General features: G+C 41.6%; 1 non-coding gene across 1 annotated transcript; it reads left to right on the forward strand.

Annotated features, from left to right (window-relative positions):
• Nucleotides 1–7,396: 7,396 nt before the first annotated feature.
• On the forward strand, nucleotides 7,397–7,503 carry LOC112090087. The gene has a single exon (XR_002901445.1). It is a non-coding gene; the product is annotated as a small nucleolar RNA R71 (small nucleolar RNA).
• The last annotated feature ends 2,820 nt before the right edge of the window (nucleotides 7,504–10,323 follow it).

A 10,323-nucleotide genomic window follows, 5' to 3' on the forward strand; every position in this document is an offset into this window, starting at 1 on the left:
TGCAGTTCTGGAGGTGGAGAAGAACTTAGATAGAAAAGCTTGCTTGCATTGCTCCCAGGTTTGAATGGAGCCTCTTGGAAGATTCTTCTTCCATTGATGAGCTTTGTCACAAAGACTGAAGAGAAATAGTCTTAGCTTGAAGCTGTCTTCTGAAACTCCATTAATCTTTGTCAGATCACACACCTTATCAAACTGGTCCAAGTGTTCCAAGGGATCTTCCATTGCAAACCCATGGAACTTTGAGTTCTGGACCATATTCAGCAATGATGCCTTCACTTCAAAGTTGTTGTTTTGCACAGGTGGTGCCTGAATTCCAGCTCCATACTGATGAGCATTTGCCCTGTCATTCTCTCCAACATAGACTTGTGGCTGCTCATATCTCCTTTGCTGGTGTTGGAAGGGTTGATGTTGGTGGTGCACCTGTTGTCTTTGCTGTGCATTGGCCTGATGCCTCTGCTGATGAGTTGGAGCTTGTCCCTGGTGGACATAAGCTTGCTGTTGATGCACCTGTTTGATAACTAAGATTTTTCAGGTCTTAGATCGGTTATCAATCCCCTTGTCAAAGTAGTATAAAGGGTGTCAATCCATATGTGTGGTAGTTAGGCACTAGTTTATGTGATAAGTTCTTAAGTCAAGTGATCAAAGACAGGTTTTTGATAACTAGTAACAAATGAAATCATAAACAAGAAATAAACAAGCAATGATAAGGAAGTAATTAAAGCAAACTCAACAAGATGATGGTGATAATAAAAATGATAAAAGCTAAACCTCTAGATGTGATCATTGATTAGGGTGCTGTAGATATTAATTCATGATGCTAAGAACAATAATGCAATGCAAGTTACTCTTTAGTCTAGACTTCAAAAGCAGATTAATTCATTCCCATGACAATAATCCCTTTGCTAATCACTTAATCAAGTCTAACAACCATTAGATATAATCAAGCAATCAACAAGCATAATGCATCAAGCCTAATAAGTGACCAAACAATCTCTCAACCAAGAAGACTAAATCTTACACATAAAGACATAGCAAGCAATCACATGATCTCAAACATTTCAACTTAGAACTCTAATCTAGACTAATCCTCTCATGAAGGCATTAATCTCTACACTAATCCACTTTCAAACCAAATTCCCATTTGTGAAATATGAACTAATGAGCATTAAGAAACAGTTCTAATATGTCATTTATGCAATTAACAAACATTCCCATGGCATTAATGCATAAACCCTTAGTTAGCTTTCATTCAGGCATTTCATTAAACACCTTGTGGGTGGAGATTTGCCTAAGCTCTAGACCAGAGTGATGTGCAAAGATCTAGCATTAGGAACATCTAACTAAGGAAATGAAATGAGAATCTAGTCCCTAAACATCATAAATCAAACATCTAAGCACCCTAGTCTACACACCTAGAAGCTTAAAAGATGACTACTCACTAATCATGAAGAACACATCTAATCTTTTGCAAGAGATGATGTTAATCATGATTAGAAGCAGAAATGAGATGATGATATGATATGAAACAGCTTTGGAATGATCAAATCCCTTCAGATATCTCTTAATCAAAAACGTTTTTACACTAAAAAGGAAAGAAAACTAGAGAGAAAACTAAGTAGAAGATAAGATCTTTAGGGTTTTTTTCCAAAAAGCTATATATACTAAGTGCTATGGACCGGGTCAGCCAAGGACAAACTGGATCCTGACCCGGCTTTGATGGATAGTGGTGTGGTTTGCCACGGTGAGAAGATGCTTGGCCAGACCGTGGCAAACTGATAGTGTCAAAGTTCTTGGACAGATTCTTCATGATCAAGGTTGCCATGGCTTGATTTACACCATGTCTAGTGGTCGTGTCTCTTCTTTTCTGGGTTTGGGTGATGAACTTCTTGGATTACCACGTTCTTGATCTGGACCGTGTCATGTTGGGCGTGGCAAGGTGTTGATGATTCGGTGATTGCCACGGCCAAACATCAGGCCGTGCTTCAAGACCATGTCAAATCCCGACCATGACATTATGGGCGTGTCAAAGATCTTCATTGCTTGCCGTGGTCAGGTTCAAGGCCGTGCCTCAAGACCATGTCAAATCCCGAAAGTTGGTTTCATCAGTAGTACCTTGCCACGGACTGATGTAGACCGTGGCATTCTCACAGTGTCAATCGCCAAAGGTTGGGAAAACATTGCCATGGCCAAGTCCTAGACCGTGGTATTGGGACCGTGTCAATCACCGAAGATGAGTAAAGTCCTTCCCGGCCAAATGCTACTTTGCCACGGTCAAGTGTAGACCGTGGCATGAAGATCGTGTCAAGTGCCAAAGGACTGCAATTAAGTGTCTCGGTCAGGTGTGGACCGTGGCGTTCCATCGTGGCATCTTTCCCTTAGCTCGGATCGTTCAGGGCTGCTTGGACCACTTCACATTCCGGGAGGCTTAACTTCCAGGATATTAGTCCGAATTGTGTGATTCCGGTGGCAGAGGACAGAAGACTCATATATCTCAACTTTGGTGAAGGAAGCTTTGTTGCTTGGGAAGTGGAAGGTTTCCTGGAAGGCTCATCTTCGCAGTGCATTTACACGATCAGGGAAAGGCGTCTAGACATGTGTCTATTCCAGAGACCGTATCTTCTTGCTCATAGCTCCGAATTGAATGATCTGGGATTTTCTGGAAAAAGGACTCGGATATCTCTGATTCTCATAAAGACTCCGTAAACTGAATCGGTCTGAAAGTGCACCGTCCTTCGCATTCTTCGGAGCTCATCGGCTTTGTCCAAAACGGCAGCGAGATAGGAGTTTCTTCCGACGAGCTTAACTTTCTGCTCACGCGTCCGAATTCCATGATTCTACTTGATCTGGAACCGTGATCCAATCCTCTCTAACTTTGATGCAGCACCCGACATCTGAATCGGACCAGAAGGTTCCTCGGACAGGCGATTTCGGAAACGTGTCTGCACCCGGAGATTTTGGCCGAGGAATCATTAGCCGGTACGCATTTTGGCCGATAAAATCCACCCGCGGTACGTGAGAATGGCCGAGAAAAACCTTCCTGGTGCGCGAGAATGGCCGAGAACCTCCAAAAACCCATTTTTGCCATTTTTCAAACCTTGATCACCATTTCTTTTCCTGGATCCATCTCCTCAACTCCAAATAGCTCCAAATGCACCTGATAAACACTCAAAACATGCAAAGACTTATTGGGACCTAATGCAACTCCTAAGTCCTAAAACAAATCCTAAGGACCTAAAATGCATGAAATAAAACATGATTTGGAATGAAATATGCAACCTAAATGATGCAAATTATGAACATATCAACTCCCCCACACTTGTCCTTTGCTTGTCCTCAAGCAAACAAGAACAAATGAGATAGAGAGATTGAATGCATGGGAGTTCACATTTCCTTTTTGAGAGAAGTGATCACAATGAGAATTCAAGTCCATGCTCAATTATGCAATGCAAATCCATACTCAGATATATATCAACCAAACAAGGAATCTCCACAAGTTCTTCTCTCTCTCAACTCTTTCACATTCATTAAGCTTTTCTCAGGTGAATCCAATGATGCAATGTTTAAACAAGCTGGCTTGGCTGGGGAGAGGCTATGAGATTAAAATGATCTCATCAGAGTTCAAGCGGGTTTAATGCAGCAAAGGGATCTCTCTATGAAATGATCAAACTTTGGCAGAATGCTAAAGGTAAAAAGCAACCTATGCATACAAGGGCAAAGACTCATCACACCCCACCCTCTACTCAAAGCTTTCTCACTAGCTCACTCTCTCAAGAACCTCACTTTTCACACTTATCTTCCTCTCACCAGGGGACTTACTTTTCACTTTCACTCTCAAGTCTTGGAGTTCAAACTTTACACAGCTCTTTTTCTTTTGCAACCTCTAGCCTCTTTTTTTTTTTTCTTTCTTTTCAAAACATTTGAGCTCTTTGGCTTCTTTTCTTTTCTTTTTACTTAGAGGCTAGACTCTTTCTTTTCAACACACCAGAGCTTACTTTCTTTAACTCAAAACTCCAAGACTGATTTCTTTTTCTTTCATTCCCCTAGCTATTTCCACTCTCTCTTTTCCACTCATCTCACCTTTTTCCACTCACCAACAAGTCTTTTCCCCCACACTTACTCCTCACCAATACTCTCATTTCCTTGATGTTGGAACACAACACTCAATGAGACCTGCCCTTCTCGCTCTAAACCTAACACTTTCTGCTAAGTTTGATCCAAGGTGGCCTTTCAATTCACACAAAAACATTGGCTTGAAAGAAGGATAGGTTCAAGGTGAGGGAACTGATCCATGTTGCGGATTCAGCTACTTGAGCTAAGGAAAAAGGGTAGTAAAAACAATGGTTCTAGCTCAAGTATGTGTATCGGTATCCACAAGCGTTTTCAAACAATGCATCATCAGATATTTTCAAGTCAAGTTCAAGGTTATCACTTAATTAGAGTTGAGTTCAATTCAAACTTGCTTCTCAGATTCAGATCATTTCAAGCCTTGCAAGCACAGAAGTCATTTCACAAGCATATTTAATCCAAATTCTCAAAGTGATGTTCTCTCAAGGAAAGAACCTATCATTACTCCCATTTGCATATGATGCAACCTCTATGAAAATGCAAACTAGACTCAACCTAAAATGTGAATGCAACTACATGAGCATTTTTTTGTAAAATTTTTTCAGATTTTTCCATTTTTTGGTTTTTATATGCACTTAGATGAATGCAAAATGAGACTCAAAGTGAAAAGGAAAATAAGAGCAGAATAAACATGACTAGTAAACACAAAACCCCTCCCCCACACTTAAATAACACAGTCCCTTGTGTTATAAAAGCATGAGAAAGAGGAGAAATCAAACATGAAATGCAAAAGATAAAGAAAAATGCTAAATGCTCATTTACAAGTGTTTGGAGTGATATCTGGTGTGGTTCTTATGTAAAAGGGGAGTGAGTATCTGCACCAGATGAGGCCAGACATAACTGGAGATGGGTTTGGCTTGGCCTGAACTCCCTTGTGCGGCATGGACTTGTCTTGGACCAACTCGCACACCCAAGTAGCACACCAGGCGGCTCACCAGTTTTCATTCCTTAAGTCCTTCCTCAGCTTGTTCACAGACTCCTTTTCAATTTGTCCTTGGACCACTGCATTCCTTAGTCACCTTAGACCTGAAAACACTTCGCAAAACCCATAAAAATATCCTAAAACATGAAAAAGAAGAGAAAAGATTAAGAAGATTATATACAAGGATAAGCTTGGGGTGTCTCCCAAGAGCACTTTGTTTAAAGTCACTAAGTTTGACTTTGAAAAACCTGTTTTTAGCTTGGGGCGAGGTTGAGCACTGATGCTTTTGAGCACTTCAATGGTCCTGAGCAAGAAAGCTGAGTTGGTTTGCTGCCTTTGGGAACCATTAGACCCTTGTCCTTGAGATCCCATCTTGAGACCTTTGTCCACCAGCTCTTGAATACCATCTGGGTCTTTATCAAAGATGGCTTTGTGAGACAAGCCCTCACTTCAGCAAACAGACCTGGTTTCCCATTGCAATCCAGCTTATACTTCAGAGAACCATCATCATCAACCCAAGGAGTGAGATCAAAGTCTTGAGAAGAAAGATCAGGTTTAATACTCTTGTCTTCTGATGCTGAGCCATCACTTTTGGTGTTGATCATCCTTAGATCATTAAGTGTAGGAGATCATATGAGCAAGATGTCTTCTTCTCTGATCAATGGCTGTTCAGTCCCATCCTTGTAAACAGAGTTGGTGTGAGGTTCTTTTTTCATTTCCACAGCTGAGAGAGATTGGGATCCACCCAGAATTCCAGCACTGCCCACATATTTCATCTCAAGTACCTTAGGCGGTTCTATCTCTTGGACAACTGATCCACAGAACTCAGCTAAAGGAGGTGTAACAGGGTAAAAGACATCCTTATTTACCTTTGAAAGACCCACTCTTTGAGTATCAAAGTCAATCATTGCACCAGTGGTGTTGAGAAATGAAGTTCCAAGCAATAGGGGGAGCTCTTTGGTCTTCTTCATCTTCATGATGACAAAATCAGTGGGAATTATGCATTCACCAACCTGTAGTGGATAGTTTTCCAGAAACACATATGGTTTCTTGGAGTAGGAATCTCCAAAGGTGATAGAAGAAGGGTAGGACGTTATAGAGTTGACTTTTAGCTTCTCCATCATGTCCTTAGACATTATGCTAACACTTGACCCTGAGTCACACAAAGCATTCTCCACTTTAAAGTTGCCAAGAGTGTAAGAGATGGTGAATTTCCCTGGGTTGCCTAGCTTTGGGAGGGAGGTGGGTTTCATCTGAGTTGATTCAGAGGTGGAGGCACTATCTGTTGGCTTTGCTTGACCAGGTGGCAGCTCCTTTGTTTCAATAGACACTGAATCATTCCCTTGCTGAACAGAAAAAACTGAACCGGCTGCCCCCACACTTTTGCTCTCAATGTCCTCATTGAGTTCATGTAAGAAGCCCATGAAATCATCTATAATGGTGTTTTCATCCTCATGAGTTTGTGCAGTCTCACTAGAGACTTGACCATAAAGGAGATCTTCAATCTCTTGCACAGCAGCTGAGTGGTCATCATTGGAGTAGATGGCATTGCAGTAATCTTTTGAGTTTTGAAGAGCTTTACCAGGAAGAGAGACTTGTGGTTCAGAAGTGCAGATGCCCTTGTTCTTTTTAATAGCCTTTAGTTCAGCGCCCAGTGTCTCCAGGTCAGATACCATCTTTTGTTGTCCTAGTAAGAGCTGTTGGAGAACAACATTGAAATCAGGACTTTGTTGAACAGGTGGTGGGGCAAAACCAGGAGGTGGTGGCCTTTGTTGCTGGAAGCTGAGTTGGTTATTGAAGCTATTCCCTTGATTCTGAACCGCTGGTTGCTGAAAACCCTGTTGAGCTTGGGAGTTACCTTGGTACTGATTCTGTTGGACAAAGCTTTGAGGAGTGTATATTTGGTCTTGGGGGTTGGCCACATTGTTGCTCCTATAGGACAATTTCTGGTGTTTATTGAAGTTGTTGTAACCATTGAACTTGTTTTGATTCCCAATGAAGTGCAACTCCTCTTGAGTGAGACCCTCTTCATTGATATTTGTGAAGCATCTCTTCTCCTCACTCACATAGTGTATAGGCTTTTGAGTGGCAGCTAGGGCTTTGTCAAGCTTTATATTCAGCACTTTAAACTTCTCTTCCAGCCCTTGGTGTCTACCAGAATCGTCTCCTCTATAGCTTTTATCATAATCTTCCCCATAAGTTTCTTGGCTCATGGCTAAGTTCTCATCAAGTTCCATAGCTGCATTGATTTCTTTTGCCAAGAAATTTCCATTTGATGCTGTGTCCAACTGAATCCTGATCTTAGGAACAGCTCCTCTATACAAAGTGCTAAGGAGAGAGGCTTCTGAAAAGCCATGATGTGGACCTTTGTTTGTGTAGCTTCTAAACCTGTCCAAAGCTTCTCCAAAGGTCTCATTAGAATGTTGAGTGAAGCTGGAAATCTGGTTCTTTAGCTTTGCAGTCCTTGAGCTTGAGAAGAACTTGTATAGAAAGGCAATCTTGCATTGCTCCCATGTGTGGATGGATCCTCTTGGGAGGTTCTTTTCCCTTTGATGTGCCTTATCTCCAAGGCTGAATGGGAACAATCTCAGTTTGAAGCTGTCTTCAGATACCCCATTGATCTTAGTGAGATCATAAACTCTGTCAAACTGATCCAGATGCTCCAAGGGATCCTCCATAGGTAAGCCATGGAACTTCTGATTCTGAACCATATTGATCAAAGAGGCCTTCACCTCAAAGTTATTGTTTTGGACAGGAGGTGGCCTGATTCCTGCTCCATACTGGTGTGCATAAGCTCGGTCATTCTCACCAACAAAGACTGGTTGGGGCTGATGACGTATGGGTGGGTTTGGTAAGGGTTGTGGCTGGTTAACTTGAGGTAGGTCTTGGTTCTGGTTACCCTGAGCGTGTCCCTGATGGACCTGAGCCTGTTGAGCCTGGATTCCAATCCCATTACCAGCTCTTTCACCGTGATCAGCTTCTTGAGTCTGATGCTCATTCCCAACTTGCTGATTCATTCCTAACCTCTCCAAGTGAACAGCTCTTTCTCTTTGTCTTCTGGCTTGGATTCTTGTGATCATAAACCTGAAAACAAAGACAGAACTTGAAAGGTGATCAGTAAAACAAAAGAAACTTGATCTCAAAAACTATATCAGAAACTAATGCTAACAATCCCCACACAATATGGCAACGGCGCCAATTGATAACGAAGATTTTTCAGGTCTTAGATGCGTTATCAATCCCCTTGTCAAAGTAGTATAAGGAGTGTCAATCCATATGTGTGGTAGTTAGGCACTAGTTTATGTGATAAGTTCTTAAGTCAAGTGATTAAAGACAGGTTTTTGATAACTAGTAACAAATGAAATCATAAACAAGAAATAAACAAGCAATGATAAGGAAGTAATTAAAGCAAACTCAACAAGATGATGGTGATAATAAAGATGATAAAAGCTAAACCTCTAGATGTGATCATTGATTAGGGTGCTGTAGATATTAATTCATGATGCTAAGAACAATAATGCAATGCAAGTTACTCTTTAGTCTAGACTTCAAAAGCAGATTAATTCATTCCCATGACAATAATCCCTTTGCTAATCACTTAATCAAGTCTAACAACCATTAGATATAATCAAGCAATCAACAAGCATAATGCATCAAGCCTAATAAGTGACCAAACAATCTCTCAACCAAGAAGACTGAATCTTACACAGAAAGACATAGCAAGCAATCACATGATCTCAAACATTTCAACTTTGAACTCTAATCTAGACTAATCTTCTCATGAAGGCATTAATCTCTACACTAATCCACTTTCAAACCAAATTCCCATTTGAGAAATATGAACTAATGAGCATTAAGAAACAGTTCTAATATGTCATTTATGCAATTAACAAACATTCCCATGGCATTAATGCATAAACCCTAAGTTAGCTTTCATTCAGGCATTTCATCAAACACCTTGTGGGTGGAGATTTGCCTAAGCTCTAGACCAGAGTGATGTGCAAAGATCTAGCATTAGGAACAGCTAACTAAAGAAATGAAATGAGAATCTAGTCCCTAAACATCATAAATCAAATATCTAAGCACCCTAATCTACACACCTAGAAGCTTAAAAGATGACTACTCACTAATCATGAAGAACACATCTAATCTTTTGCAAGAGATGATGTTAATCATGATTAGAAGCAGAAATGAGATGATGAGATGATATGAAACAGCTTTGGAATGATCAAATCCCTTCAGATATCTCTTAATCAAAAACGTTTTTACACTAAAAAGGAAAGAATACTAGAGAGAAAACTAAGTAGAAGATCAAATCTTTAGGGTTTTTTTCCAAAAAGCTATATATACTAAGTGCTAATAGACCGGGTCAGCCCAGGACAAACTGGATCCTGACCCGGCTTTGATGGATAGTGGTGTGGTTTGCCACGGTCAGATGATGCTTGGCCAGACCGTGGCAAACTGATAGTGTCAAAGTTCTTGGACAGATTCTTCATGATCAAGGTTGCCATGGCTTGATTTACACCATGTTTAGTGGCCGTGTCTCTTCTTTTCTGGGTTTGGGTGATGAACTTCTAGGATTGCCACGTTCTTAATCTGGACCGTGTCATGTTGGGTGTGGCAAGTTGTTGATGATTCGGTGATTGCCACAGCCAAACATCAGGCCGTGCTTCAATACCATGTCAAATCCCGACCATGACATTATGGGCGTGTCAAAGATTTTCATTGCTTGCCGTGGTCAGGTTCAAGGCCGTGCCTCAAGACCATGTCAAATCCCGAAAGTTGGCTTCATCAGTAGTACCTTGCCACGGTCTGATGTAGACCGTGGCATTCTCACAGTGTCAACCGCCGAAGGTTGGGAAAACATTGCCATGGCCAAGTCCTAAATCGTGGCATTGAGACCGTGTCAATCGCCGAAGATGAGTAAAGTCCTTCCCGGCCAAATGCTACTTTGCCACGGTCAAGTGTAGACCGTGGCATGAAGCTCGTGTCAAGTGCCAAAAGACTGCAATTAAGTGCCACGGTCAGGTGTGGACCGTGGCGTTCCCTCGTGGCATCTTTCCCTTAGCTCGCATCGTTCTGGGCTGCTTGGACCACTTTGCACTGGGAGGCTTAACTTCCAGGATATTGGGCCGAATTGTGTGATTCCTGTTGAAGAGGACAGAAGACTCATATATCTTCAGCTTTGCTGAAGGAAGCTTCGGTGCTTGGGAAGTGGAAGGTTTCCTGGAGGGCTCATCTTCGCAGTGCATTTACACGATCAGGGAAAGGCGTCT

Source organism: Eutrema salsugineum, unplaced genomic scaffold (assembly GCF_000478725.1).
Source record: "Eutrema salsugineum unplaced genomic scaffold, Eutsalg1_0 scaffold_11, whole genome shotgun sequence".
NCBI lineage: Eukaryota > Viridiplantae > Streptophyta > Magnoliopsida > Brassicales > Brassicaceae > Eutrema > Eutrema salsugineum.